The sequence below is a fragment of the Hemicordylus capensis genome, chromosome 11, assembly GCF_027244095.1.
Source record: "Hemicordylus capensis ecotype Gifberg chromosome 11, rHemCap1.1.pri, whole genome shotgun sequence".
Lineage (NCBI taxonomy): Eukaryota > Metazoa > Chordata > Lepidosauria > Squamata > Cordylidae > Hemicordylus > Hemicordylus capensis.
In genome coordinates, this window is record NC_069667.1 from 2,897,463 (window position 1) to 2,911,833 (window position 14,371).

Genomic DNA, 14,371 nt, shown 5'->3' on the forward strand with positions numbered 1-14,371 from the left:
TTTAATGCTTGTTAACCCCTAAGGATTCCTGAAACATTTGCACTCTGCAGGCCCCCAGCCAAACTTAGCAGGCTGCAGATGAAGTAATGCCATACCTGTCCATCTGTCTGGCCTATTGCTTTACAATATTTAGAATAAAAATTGAATTTCATATAATTTTTTGTGACATTGTTTAGAAAGAGACCATTTGTCTGTGTCAGAATGAAATGCAAATTGCCCCTCCAGTACATGAAAGTGTGATTTTTTGATTGATATTTTGTAATGTTTGATTGTTATGATTGCAACTCGGTTGTATATCACCCCTTTCTTCCAGAAGAAAGTGTAATGGAAAACGTAACTGTAACAATTATACACAGATGGTGCCATCCACGTTATTTTAGCTCTCCGTACAGCAGCTTATATTTCTGCACTGTAACTGGTCTGGATTAAGCTGTAGTTGTCATCTGGAGATGAAACTGCTGTACATCTCTACTAGCTATTGTTCAAGCACTACTTGGATTTTGAGTGTATTATTTTTATGGTGGTGGAGCAGTCAGTTGGTGGAGCTGCAAGCAATCAATAGTTGTTCTCCCACCAACTGAGGCAGAATATGTATCTGCCATTCAAGCATGTCAAGAGGTGGCGTGACTGCACAAACTAATGTCAGATTTCAACACAGACGAACCAAAACTCACTGAGATGTCCGAGAATAATCAAAGCTGTATCCAGATCTCACAAACGCAGAAAATTTAATTTAGCACAAAACAAAATGTCATTACATGCGGGATGCACAAGAAAAGGGACTTGTAAAATTAATGTATTGTCAAAGTGAACAAATAGTAGCAGATGTGCTAAGTAAGCTGTTGCCCAGGGATCATTTCAAAACCTTGAGAGAGAAGTTGGGACTTACAGACAGCAGCACGAACCGATGAGAAGGAGTGTTGGAGCTAGGACCCTGGCAGCATCAGTTCTCCGCTGCAGTGTCTCACAGTGACCAGTGTGTGTGTGTGGGGGGGGGGTTTAGGGTCATGGATAAAAGTTCTGGACTCCTCCCCTCTTTGTTCTTCCAGTGTTAGTCTCCATTTTGTTTCTCCAGAGATGGGTGTTTGTTTTGGTCTCTCTCTTCAGGCTTGAGCTACAGCTGAAATTAAGCTGCAGGCTTTTTCACATTCATTTGTAACCTTTTCTTTTAATAAATCCTTGTAGTTCTTCAGTACTAAAGAACTATCTCAAGACCTCTTGCTTTGCTGCTTTCTCACCCAACTGGTTTTGCTTTGCTATTTGGAGAATGAACAACCATTCTTCCCCTACAGGAATTCCCTCAGGTTTGCAGCCTAGAAACACGAGAATAAAGTTGGGAGGGCGTTTGGACTCACACTAGCCAGAATGTTGGTGATTTGATTTTTTAAGAAGTTATTCACTGGAGAAGCAAATCAGCCATGTCCATGACCACTTCCTGGATCCCCCTCAAGCAAGAATGGCATTTGCTCAGACCCGGCCAGGTGCTCCCTCATGCCAGAACAGCTGTGCACCAGTTTGAACCGAGTTATCTTGCAAAACCCAGTGGCACGTGGAAACTTTACAAAAATGCGCCAAAATGGAAATAGAGGTAAGTTCTGTACCTTTCACGAAGATATTGTGTGAGCTTTTTGAACTTTGCTGAGGGAAGGCAAGGATCCAGAATTCTGTGGAATGGGGAACAGATTGTTTCAAATTATCACCAAAAGAAATTAAATCCATAGAGGAAACTTGATGTACATTGTTTTCATGAGAACTAGATGGAAGCAAGCCGCAAAAGAGGATTCAGAGCCAAAGGCTTTGTACCTCATCTCAAGGGATCGGCAAGTTCAAAGGCTGACTTGAGTGCTTCAGATTTGGGTCCAATTCCCCCCACCCCTGGCCACCGCCCCAGTCTGCTGACGAATTTGCACAGAATTCCTACTTTGGGTGCACCTCACATTTTACGTTTGCTAGAGTTTTAAGGGCATGCCTTTAAAAATGCAATGTGTGAACACAACAGATGTGTGTTTGCCTGCAAATGGGCACATCGTACTAATGGATATCCTTATCAGAGAGGCCTGATTAACAGCAGCACCGAGCTGAGCATGCACCCGAACGTCATGCCATTCATATCTGTGCCCTGATAAGTTCAGTGTTGATTGCCACAATGGAAAGAGAAAAGAAGGGGCTGAGGGGGGATTCCAGCCCACCAGGGCTCTGTATCTGGAAGCAGCCAGGTTCCATTTCTAGCAAAATAAATCTGCTGATGAAATGGACAAGGTATCTGCATAAATGGTATGCAATGGCATGAAGTCACCACTTTATAATTTTTTTTGGTAAAGTTTCGAGTGATGAGGGATGAAATGCAGGGCAATGGCTGTGGAGCGCGGCCGACCGTGTGAGGTTTCTCTCCAGAGTTCAGGTGTTTTTGTGTCTGGCGCAAGCTGTTTCATTCAGGGCGGGGGAGCCAGGAAGCTGGAAGCCAACAGTAACAGACCTGGAGGCGCGGATGGTGACTGCATCCCACCCACTCCCCGCAAACAGCAGTAGCAGGTCACCTGCAACACTGCCACTCTGGATTCACCCTCAACTTCAGATTTGAATTGTTTTGCATATTGGCATGATTCAAGTCAGAGATTCCCTACCCATGTGGCACAGGAGAACTCTTAGTGTGCTGTGAGGAAAAAGACCAATGACTTACAGGGCCAGCCCATCCCCTAGGCAGACCTAAGCACCAATCCTGGGGGTGGGGGGATGCATAAACAGTGCCAGGATATAGCACTGCCAATTATCCTTTCTCTCCTTCTTGTATTGCACTCCAAAGTACTGCACAGTGGTGTAAGAGTGTAAGATGCTAACCCTGCCCCGTACTCCCCAAAGGGCCTGCACATTCTGCATCCCAAAAGCCACAACCTTCTTTGCTCATTGCACCTCCGCCCCCAATAAACAGCTAATCTCATGAGCTGCATTCCCTCTCTTGACATTGAATTGCCTGCCTCAACATTCATTTTTTAAAAGCAATGGTGTCAGGCTGGATTTTCAAATTAACAGCAGCACCTTTCCATCTCTCAGGTTTTGCCCCCCGTAATAGACTGGAAACTCTCTCCACTGGGACCTCAGACCAGTGGAGGCTATTCATCCACTGGTCATAAGAACACAAGGACAGCCCGGCTGGATCAAGCCCAAGGAGGCCCATCCAGTCCAGCACACTTTTTCACACAGTGGCCCACCAGATGCCGCTGGAAGCCACAGGCAGGAGTAGAGGGCAGGCCCTCTCTCCTGCTGTTACTCCCCTGTGACTGGTACTCAGAGGCATCCTGCCTTTGAGTCTTCCATGTCATCCATGTGGACTGGCCATTTGACCCTTTGAATGAGCAGCCTGCACAGCTAAAGAAAGCTGGGACTCGGTACTTCTTGGCTGGAGGTGGGGAGTGGGCTGCAAAATAAAACTTGGACCCAGGGCCCCCAAACCTCGAAGGTCCTGATTTAATTAAAAGCTCAGTGAGTCCAAAGCACCCACTCACCGAGGGGTGGGCAGCCTGCATTTCACCATCCTTGACCTTCCTGGGCTTGTTTCCTTCCATTGCTCTGTGTCGGGGGAGGGCAGTTCTGCTACTGCATTGTTGGATGCATCCCAAATGACTGGATTAGCCAATCAGATAGAGAGTGACATCAAGTGCACACCCTCTGAGGAGCCTGCCCATTGCATCTCTGCATGAGTCAGCACAGGGGCTTGTCCAGAACAGTAACAGGCAGAACCACAGAGGATGGTGGGGTGGTTGTTTTGTTGTGGTTGTTTTACATTTCCTTTAAAAAACAAAACAAAACTTTGGGGAGGTGTAAGAGTGATGTGTCTCCAATTCAACACCACAGAGGATGGTGGGTGTGGTTTTTGTTTTTTGTTTTTTGCATTTCCTTTAAAAAATAAACTTTGGGGGGTGTAAGAGTGATATGGCTCCAATTCGGCAGGAGGGGTGGGAGGACCGCAGATCATAGAGGTTTGTGAAATACTGACATGGGTGATAAAATGATTATCCATACAGAAGTATAAAGGTTCAAAGGGATACAGGAACAGAAAGCTGCCTTATACCAAGTCTGGCCATTGGTCCATCTAGCTCAGTACTGTCGACACTGAGTGGCAGTGACCCTCCAAGGTTCCAGGCAGGATTCTCTCCCAGTGGTACCCAGAGATGCTGCCAGGCAGGGGTTGCACCTGGGATATTTTGCATGCCAAGCAGATGCTCCACCACTGAGCTCTGGGCCCATCCCCGCTATGACATATTAACATAGGAAGTTGCCTTATACCAAGTCAGACCGGTGACCCATCTAGCTTAGCAAAGGGGACAATTCATGTTTGCTACCACAAGACCAGCTCTCCAATCTGCTGTGAGTCCCTGGTTGCAAAGCTCCAGAACTGTAAAGACAACAAAACAGGGAATGTGAGAAGAAGCTGTGAGCTAAAAGCTGATCTCTTGTCTCTTTCTCTAGCTGGTGTGTAACGTACACCATTGTTGATGTCACTTTTTCAGTTTACCTCCTGTCTTTGCCTCCACCCACTTTCAGCCTTAACATACAAACATCTTTATTGCTTCTCATGCTCAAAAGCCTCTGACTACCAGTTTTTATTCCGGATGTCAGTACATCCTTGTTGCATTTATGATTCAGAGTTGCTTCCCTTCTGCTTAACTTATACCACAGGAGAAAAAGATGCATGGGAGAAATCATGACTGGCAAGTCTAATATGCCCTCACTGGGAAGCTGGATATTATAATTTGGGGTCTTTGTATTTCTTGTTATTTATGGCAAAATGTACATCAGAATTAAACCGCCAGAGTTACCTCTTCTTCTAATTAACCCAACCTATGAATTTTACCTGGCATGGGATGAAAATACTGGCAAGAAACAGCAAAAATGACCACAGGAATGGGTGACAACTTCAGGATTACACAAGTGAGCACAGCACCACTTGCTTTGAGATATAAACTGCTTTGCATGGGGCAAGGGGATTTGGAGAACTGTAAAGATTATGGCTGATTACATCGGCTGCAAATTCCTCATTCTGATCAACTTTGGATGTTCTCTGACTTCTCCTCAAATGGAATCCCACCCATTTCCAGGTACGGCTGGGAAAGAGGAAAAGATCCTTGCCTGAAACCTTGGAAAGCTGCTGCCAGTCAGGGTAAACAATACTAAGCTAGATGGATGAGCGGTTTGGGTTAGGAGCTTTGTATGTTCATGCAGCTTAGATGTGCTGGGCACTCATTTTGTTCCATTTATCATTTTTTATTATTATTATTTATATTTTATATCCCACTCTTCCTCCAAGGAGCCCAGAGCGGTGTACTACATACTTAGGTTTCTCCTCACAACTGTTGGAAGTTAAAGGACTTTGCGCTGTCTCTTTGCCTCAGACAGTGGAGGACAGATTAGTTAAGTCAGAGGGCTAGAGAGTCAAGACATTGGTCATCCCTTCTCCACTGCTCTGATGCTACCCCTTTGAAATGTAGATTGCTACTCTTAGGGAATTCAGCTTCCTCTCTCCTCTCTCTTCCCTACCTGGCCTCCTACCTTGCAACATGGCAAGCCTCTCTCCCTGCACCATATGTGCAGAGAGGATGCAGAATCCATCTGCATCCAGCTAGATAGATAGATTAGAGATCCTAACTCCTCACTTTCCTATCTAGAATGGAGTTCCTTAATAAATGCCTTATATATTGATTTGAAACTATGCATCGGCTCCAAGTTACTTTACTCTCAGCATACACACATGCCTAACCAATTCCGCTGTGTTGTGCCTCTGTGCACTCTGCTATAATGAGAAAGGGATTCTCTCACCACAGAGAATTTCCAACAACAACAACCCTGTGAAGTAGGTTAGGCTGAGAGAAAAGGGATTGGCCCAGAGTCGCCCAGCAAGTCTCATGGCTGGATGGGGATTTGAACTCGGGTCTCCCCAGTCCTAGTCCGGCACTCTAACCACTACACCAGGCTGGTTCCATTTGCACAGACTATAATGGCAAATGCTGATGGAACAGACTGTTCGTCTTCCTGGCATTTGCCCAACAGCAGCGTGCCTCCACAGGTGCTCTTCCACTCACAAAAGAGAGACTTGAGTGAGCGTGAGAAGAGCGACTCCAAATCCAGAGAAGTCCCTTCTGTTTGTGCTAGCTTTGGTACATGCCTCTGCACAATCTCAATTTTGTCCTTCCAAGAAATGGCTCACCCAAACACATATGCTGCATCCTGCAGTTTCCCCCATGCAGCCCCCCAAAGCATAGCAGTGGCCTAGCCCTGCGAGAGGTCCTCCACTGCCTCTTCCACCAGGGCTGAGAGGGCAATGCTCACACACTTCCTCCTTCCGCTCACAGTTCTCTGGATCCAAGCCTCTGTGTTTCATTTGCTTGTCCACTCATAAAGCCAACTCCCTTATTGTGTCCTGTTTACCAAGATATTGGTCAGCAGACCCGGAGATTAGTTTTTCCACTGGGGTCTCTCAGTTTGGATGGGAAGTGTCTGCAGGGCTGTGCTGTTTCATTTTGATAGCTCGCAGTTTATTAGCAGTGAATTTACTAGCTGTGAACTGCGGGAGGAATAAGAAGACAAGGGCATGAGCCTCTTCAGGCTGGAGACATCTCACACAGGAGACAGCCAAAGTTCATACTTCACAGTATACACGGGAATGGTCTTATTGCGGCTCATGAGAAAAACTTGCACCGTGCAATTGAGGGCAACTGAGATTATGACATCTTTAGTAAAAGGGGGTTAGTTTCTAATGTCTCATGACATTCTCCAGCTCCGTTTTGGAATGGGCTCCACATGCCCTAGCCATGCTGAAAGGCTTGACACGGAGTCATTGCTTCAGATGTTAGGCATCCAAGCTCAGACTGGGAAAACTGGAAACATTTAGGCAGGCCCGGCTGGAGAGGGAAACGCAGGCAGGAGTGTCCAAGAGAGACTCCTGCCTGCAACCTTGGAGAAGCCGCTGCCAGTCTGTGTAGACAATACTGAGCTAGATAGACCCATGGTCTCAGGATAAGGCAGTTTCCAATGTTCCTGTGTTCCCATTAAACCCTCACTATATTTAATTGATGGACTGATTGATCGAACAGACATATTTTTATACCGCCCAAAACTCATGTCATAGCCTTTGGAGGCTTAATAAATTGTCAAATCCAGGGGTCCTTAAAAGTGGGTCTCCAGATCCTGGTGGACTACAACCCCCATCATCCCCCCACCAGAAGATGATGGGAGTTGTAGTCCAATGACATCTGGGGACCCATATTTAAGTAACCCCGGTCTACTTAATTTCATCTGGTATCTCCTGCCTTTTCATTTCTTGGATGATGCCAGTACTGAGCATTATGAGAGAGGAAGAAAACTTCCTATGCACTCCTTCCACACCACACATAATTGTATAACCATCCTTCTTTGGTTGTCATCTTTTAAAACTGAGAAGCCACAAACACTTTTGCTTCTCCTCAAAGGGTGCTCCAAGCCCTTGATCATGGCGTTTGCCCTTTTCTGCGCCTTTCCAAACTCACTGAGTCCCCAGCCATCAATCTCCAGATATTGTCAGACTACAACTCCCATCCTCCACAGCTAAAAGCCAGTGCGGCTGGGTAGGATGGGAGCTGTAGTCCAACAATGTCTGGGGACCCCTGCTCTATGATATCCTTTGTGAGAATGTGGCTGAGTAGAACTGTGCCTAGTATTCCAAATGTGGCTGCTTTGTAGATTTGAATAAAAGCCTGGCAACACTGTCAGATACTAACTCAGTTACACAATGCTGCGTGTGCTAACACATGACACATGAATGGGAACAAAAACTGGCAAAATTTAATTAATTAATCTTCCGGGATTTATGAGTTGTCTTGGGACCCAATGACAAAGTGGGGGGAAATAAATAAGGGAATCTTGTGAACTATGTAATGTTCTGAATTTCAAAGCCAACTGGTCACGCACCAATTTTAGCACACAAGGGGGCAGGTTGGGGTTAAATAACTTGTTTGTCCTGACATAATTGGATTAATAACAAGTTGTATACCTTTCTCGTGCTCAGTGCTGCTTCTGACGCTCCATGATGGTTCTGAGCAGTTAGTGAATCCAGAACAGTAGCTTCCATGAACTTCGCTTTGGACAGTCACAGCAAACTGAAACAGAAATGAGCCCAATTCAGACATTATGCTGTACGAGTGTACAGATGTCTGTACATTTGTACACGTTGCTGTGAATGACTGTAAATAGTAAAGTGTGCCGTTGAGTTGGTGTCGACTCCTGGCAATCACAGAGCCATGTTGTTTTCTTTGGTAGAATACAGGAGGGGTTTAACATTGCCTTCTCCCATGAGAGGAGAACTTGTGGTAGCAAGCATGCTTTGTCCCCTTAGCTAAGCAGGGTCTGCCCTGGTTGCATATGAGTGGGGGACTACATGTGTGAGCACTGTAAGATATTCCCCTTAAGGGATGGAGCCACTCTGGGAAGAGCAGAAGGTTCCAAGTTCCCTCCCTGGCAGCATCTCCAAGATAGGGCTGGGAGAGATTCCTGCCTGCAACCTTGGAGAAGCTGCTGCCAGTCTATTCAGACAATACTGAGCTAGATAGACCAATGGTCTGACTCAGTATATGGCAGCTTCCTATGTTCCTATGCAGTATGAGATGATGCCTTTCAGCACCTCCCTATATCGCTGCTGCCCGATAGAGGTGTTTCCCATAGTCTAGGAAACATACCAGCAGGGATTCGAACCAACAACCTATTGTTTGCTAGGCAAGTCATTTCCCCTCTGCACCATTAGGTGGCTGTACCTGGGTTCATTTCAAAAGTGAACCGGGATACAGGCCCTTCAAATGCAGGGTACAGATAGGAAGTGCACTGCTGTACCTGTGTTCAGCATAACATGTGAAGGACTGTGCCTGACTACAGATCTGTACCTGTGTACACTGCACACTCACCATACAAGTGTTGAACACAACGTGTGAATGGGCCTACCATTTTTGCACTCATTGCATGCACTGATAACTTGTGCCGATTGCTGCAAGTTCTAGAGCGGTGGTTCCTCCCAACCTCCATATGTTGCTTAACTACAGTTCCTAGCATCCCCAGACACAATAAACTGTAACTGGGGGTGACGGGAGTTGTAGTTCAGCAACATCTGGAAGAACCCTAATTAAGAACCCCCGTTCTAGGGAGTGCCCTGCCGCACCTTTATCGTGTATTGCTATTTGGGCATCACTGGTGTCTTGGGTGGAAAGAAACAGTCTGCACAGCTGTAAGCTTGTTCACACAACCGTTAAGTGGGTAGGACAAGCGACCTACCCAGCTGAGTCTCAGCAGACAATCACACCCGGCTTGTCACAGAAACAAGCCGGGCGTCTTCGTTCCCTTCAGCTCACTGAGGCTGGAATCGTTTGGTCCTGTTGCCCCGCTGGAGAGGGAGCCTGCTGAGAAGCTGAAGGCCTAATGGGGCAGAGCAGATCAACCAGAAAGCGACTCCACACTCCGGCTCTGGCTTCCCTGGAGCACTGTCCTTGTCCTGACAGCTGATGGTGATTTTAAAATGCCTGTCCCCACTGCCCCCCCCCCCGACCCCCATTCTTCCTTTTGTTCTATAAGCGGCCACCTGCGGTATCCCTTCGAGTCCCCCGGGGTAAAGATGCCAGCCCACATGACTCCTAATAGGCCAGGTGCAGTTAAAGGGATCTAACAGAATGTTAATAAAACGTCCTGATGAAGAACAAAAAATAAATAAGCCCACTCTTGCCTGTGAGGAATGCTGCCACCAGGAAATTAAAAAGCTGCACATGGCAGACGCTGCCTGCCTGTACCCAGGGACTGCTTTTCATCACTGAAATATTGCCCATCAAAGCCAAAGGAACGCAGGGCAGGTGTAGCAGACCAAGCCTAATGAAAAGCCAGTGGCCGGCGGTGAGGTCAGCGAGGCACTTTCCAGAATGGGCTCCCTGCCGTACATCTTGGGCTCACGAAGCAGGCACACAGCATAGCTCCACAGGGTGCTTTGGTTTGCACTGGGTGCATCTGGAATGAAACCAGTTGAAACTGAACCTGGATCATGCTGCAGAGCAAGGATTGCCAAATCACGAGTCCCCAGATGTTGTTGGACTACAACTCCCATCATCACCCACCACAAGGGCCAAAGGCTGCAGATAATCCACTCACTCTGTATTGGATGGTCTCCCTCCCTCCCAATAATGTAGGAGGCTGCCTTTTACCAAGTCAAACTGTTGTTCCATCTAGCTCAGTAACGTCTTTAACTAGACTTGTGGTTTTAAATTGCTTTGAGGTTTTAATTTCTGTTTTAATTTGTTGTATGCTGCTATAAACTACCCAGGGACGGAGGTTTGGGGTGGTGTACATAAGAACATAAGACGAGCCCTGCTGGATCAGGCCCAAGAAGGCCCATCTAGTCCAGCATCCTGTTTCACACAGTGGCCCACCAGATGCCACTGGAAGCCCACAGGCAGGAGTTGAAAGGGGCAGGCCCTCTCTCCTGCTGCTGTTACTCCCCTGCAACTGGTACTCAGAGGCACCCTGCCCTTGAGGCTGGAGGTGGCCTGTAGCCCTCCGACTAGTAGCTGTTGATAGACCTCTCCTCCATGAAGTTATGCAAACCCCTCTTAAAGCCATCCAGGTTGTTGGCTGTCACCACATCTCGTGGTGTACAAATATCATAGATAAATACACACACACACACACTTACTGGCAGCAGCTTCTCCCAGGTTTCAGGCACTGGAGATGCTGCCAGAGATGGAACCTGAGACCTTCTGCATGCCAAGCAGATGCTCTGTCCCCTCCCACCCCAACAGTGAGGCTGGCAGTCTTGCTCTCTGCTTCAGCCCTGCACTTGGTCTGGAAGGCAAGAAGTGTTTCCAGGGAATACCCTCCTCTCTGCTGAGGCAGAGGCGGCCAGGACTGCCATGCCCAGCAGCCATGCCTTCAAGTGGCCCTCGTCTCACGGGCAGTTCTAACTGCCACCCAGACACCCAAGTTCTGTTGCTTCTGAGGAAACCTCAGAGTTCTCTGAAGCGCTGTCCAGAAATCTCTCTCTCACACACACAGAGCTAGTGAGGAAGGGTGGTGAGTGGCCGTTTATGTACTAAGGGTGGACATTCCTGGTGTCATCAAGTAAATTTATGTTAGTACACAGAATGACCTGGTGGTCAGAGTGTCAAACAAGGACTTAGGAGACTCAGGTTCTGATCTCCACTCTGCCATGAAACCCACTGGGTTTCCATAGCTGGGGCCAATAGCTCTCTCTTAGTCGAACCAACCTCACAGGGTTGTTGTGGGGGTAGAACGGCATGGATCATGTTTGCCACTTGAGATTCTTGGAAGAAGGCCAGGATTCAAATGTAATAAATAAATATTGTTATTATTATTAATAACCACACGGGGCCGGGCTGCACAACTTCGACCCTCCAGCTGTTTGGGGACTACAACTCCCATAATCCTCAGCCACCATGGCCCATAATCAGGGATTTGGGGAGTTAGGAATATAGGAAGCTGCCTTATACTGAGTCAGACTCTTGATCTGTCTAGCTCAGTATTGTCTACACAGACTGGCAGCGGCTTCTCCAAGGTTGCAGGCCGGAGTCTCTCTCAGCCCTGTCTTGGAGATGCTGCCAGGGAGGGAACTGGGAACCTTCTGCATGCAAGCAGGCAGGGGCTCTTCCCAGAGCGGCCCCCTCCCCTCTAAGGGGAATATCTTACAGTGCTCACACATAGGAACATAGGGTTTTTAAACTGTGTTGAAGGTTGGAGAGAGAGAGAGAGAGTGGGAGGGGGAGGGAGGGAGAGAGATTTTTATTTCTGTCACTGACCAGCAATAATAAACAGACAACAACTACCAACAATAATCAGATGGTGAGTTATTTGCGAATTTTACAAACTACATAACAGAACTTGGCCACATTCCAAGACACTGAGTCTTTAAAATTTGACAACAAATAATCTAAATAAAACTCATCGGAGTGGCCAGGAAATTCCATTTAAAAAGAAAAAAGAAAATTAATTTGAATATCCTTGTAAAATGTACAATAGAGAAATATATCTGCAGTTGTTTCTATATCTTCTGAACCACAAGGACATAAGCGGGCTGTGTATGGTAATTGCTTAAACTTCCCCTCTAAAACTGCAGTAGGAAGTGCATTTAGCCGAGCAAGGGTCATTGCTCTTCTAAATTTTGCTGTTAAGTTGATTAGGTATTCAGCAGGTTTTACATTGGAAAACTGATTACCTATATAAATCCCTCTAGGCAGCTTGGCGGACTCTTCTTGCATTTCCATATCAAATACACGCTGTTTGATGACCCGTATTGCTTGGGCATACCCCATCCTAAGAAGCTCCTCCTGGGAAAAGCCGTCAGGTTGCAGCTTCTGTCTTAACATCACCTTCCATCTCGAAGCGCAACTATCTATAAGGGTCAGGGTTGCCAAGGCCACTTGGGAAAATAACAACTTCAACCAAAATACAAACATACTCAGCTGGAGTCTTTTTTCTGATCTAAAAACCCCTGCCTAACGTCTGAGAGCTGTATTAGAAACACAGTATGGCACTTGAAATATTGCTCTTAAAAATGTGGTTTGGACTACTTCCAGGGGGGTAAAATTCTCGTAGGGACCAAGTTGGGCACCATACAAGAGCTGTGGGCAAACTTTAGCTGCAAAAAGCTTTATGGCAGCCAGAATGAAGAGAGCTCCTCTGGTGAAATAAAAAGACCTAATAGCATTGACCGATTGCTGGGCATTTTGCGTCACGTAGTTAAGGTGTGCTCTTCGCCCTTGTGGAACGTTTTAATTGTTTAATTGTTTTATGGTGTTTTATAGTCTCTGTTTTTAACTGTTAATTGATCTTAATTGTTTTGTTTTAATGTAAACCACCCTGAGCCATTTTTGAAAGGGCAGCATAGAAATCGAATGAATAAATAAAATAAACAAACATAGGATGCTGCCATATACCGAGTCAGACCCTTGGATCCATCTACCTCAGTATCGTCTACACAGACTGGCAGCGGCTTCTCCGAGGTAGTCTCCCATTCAAATGCAAACCAGGGTGGACCCTGCTTAGCAAAGGGGACAATTCATGCTTGCTCCCACAAGATAAACCAACACCAGCAGGAGGGCCATAGTTGTGCAGCCTTTTCCCTGGCAGTGCCTTTAAACACTGCACAATGGGTGGAAATGTAACCGGTGCCTGTTTCCCGTCAGTGCTTCTCCATTGCTGCCTGAAAGCGCAGCTGGTGCATTCCTGTCCATTGTGCAGAGTTCAACAGCTGCCCCTTTTCCCAGCACGAGGAGCCTGCTGGGAACCCTGGCACCTGGGGCATTGCCACCAGCCCTGCAGCTTTCACAGGTGCAAAAACCCGGGGTGGGGTGGGGGATAAAAAATGGGGCCGCTCCAAGAGCCCCTAACAAAGTTTCTAGGTGCCTTTAAGGAAAGGACTGTTGTTTTCAAAACCAACTGACTGCTCTCTTTGGGTGGGTTATCCCCACTTTTAAAGCTATGCTGCCTTGCGAAGCTGTACTTGTAATCCAGCAATACCTTTTATACAAGAAAATAATGATACGGGGGTACAGGTATTGCTGGATTACAAGTTCCATCATCCATGGGAGTTGTAGTCAAGAACATCTGTGGAGCCAAGGTTGAGAACTCCTGCTGTAAGCTATATCTAACAGGCTACAAAGAAGGAACAACCTGTATATTATTCCGTAGCAAAAGGCTGCAATCTTATGCACCTTACTACGGAGCAATTTAGGGTCAGGTTATCCAAGACTGGGCAGACTGCTGTCTTAATAACCTTATTTTTCAGGTGCACAAACTGCAAGCGTATTTGCAGAACTCAGGATAATAATGCAAGTGAGCTGTGTAATCTAGAGAAGGCACGGAGAGCTTCACCACTGAACTGGAAGGCAAAACAATATTATTGGGCGGACTCTGGTACCCTCTAGTGGTGTGCTGCAGAGGCTGTGTCCCTTCATCCATCCCCAGTGAGGAGGACGCAGCCTTTGCCCACTGTCTGGCAAATGGTTCACCCCCTACAGAATTCCTGCATGGAGAGCAATTCCACGGAGGAGTTAAGATTAACTTGTGTGTAAACTGTAACACATGGAGGCACAGCTGCATGCCTGAGAAATGGTCCTGACCAGTGTTCCCTCTAACAGGGATTCCCAGATGTTGTTGACTACAACTCCCAGAACCCCCAAGCAAAAGCTACTGTAGCTGGGGATGCTGGGAGCTGTAGTCAACAACAACTGGGAATCCTTGTTAGAAGGAACACTGCAGGGGTGTCGCTATAATTGAGCGGATGGGTTCAAAGAACCCAGGCCCCCAAAACCTGAGCCAGCCCCCCCCCAATCAACACCTCCCTTTTTTCTCCATT

The 14,371-nt window shown here is 46.8% G+C and overlaps 1 long non-coding RNA gene across 1 annotated transcript; it reads right to left on the minus strand.

The window, feature by feature from the left end:
- Positions 1 to 784: 784 nt before the first annotated feature.
- LOC128335343 (uncharacterized) lies at positions 785 to 10,814 on the minus strand. The gene is made up of 3 exons (XR_008311575.1): positions 10,694 to 10,814; positions 8,024 to 8,129; positions 785 to 1,664 (listed from the first exon to the last, which is right to left on the minus strand). It is a non-coding gene; the product is annotated as an uncharacterized LOC128335343 (long non-coding RNA).
- Positions 10,815 to 14,371: the final 3,557 nt, after the last annotated feature.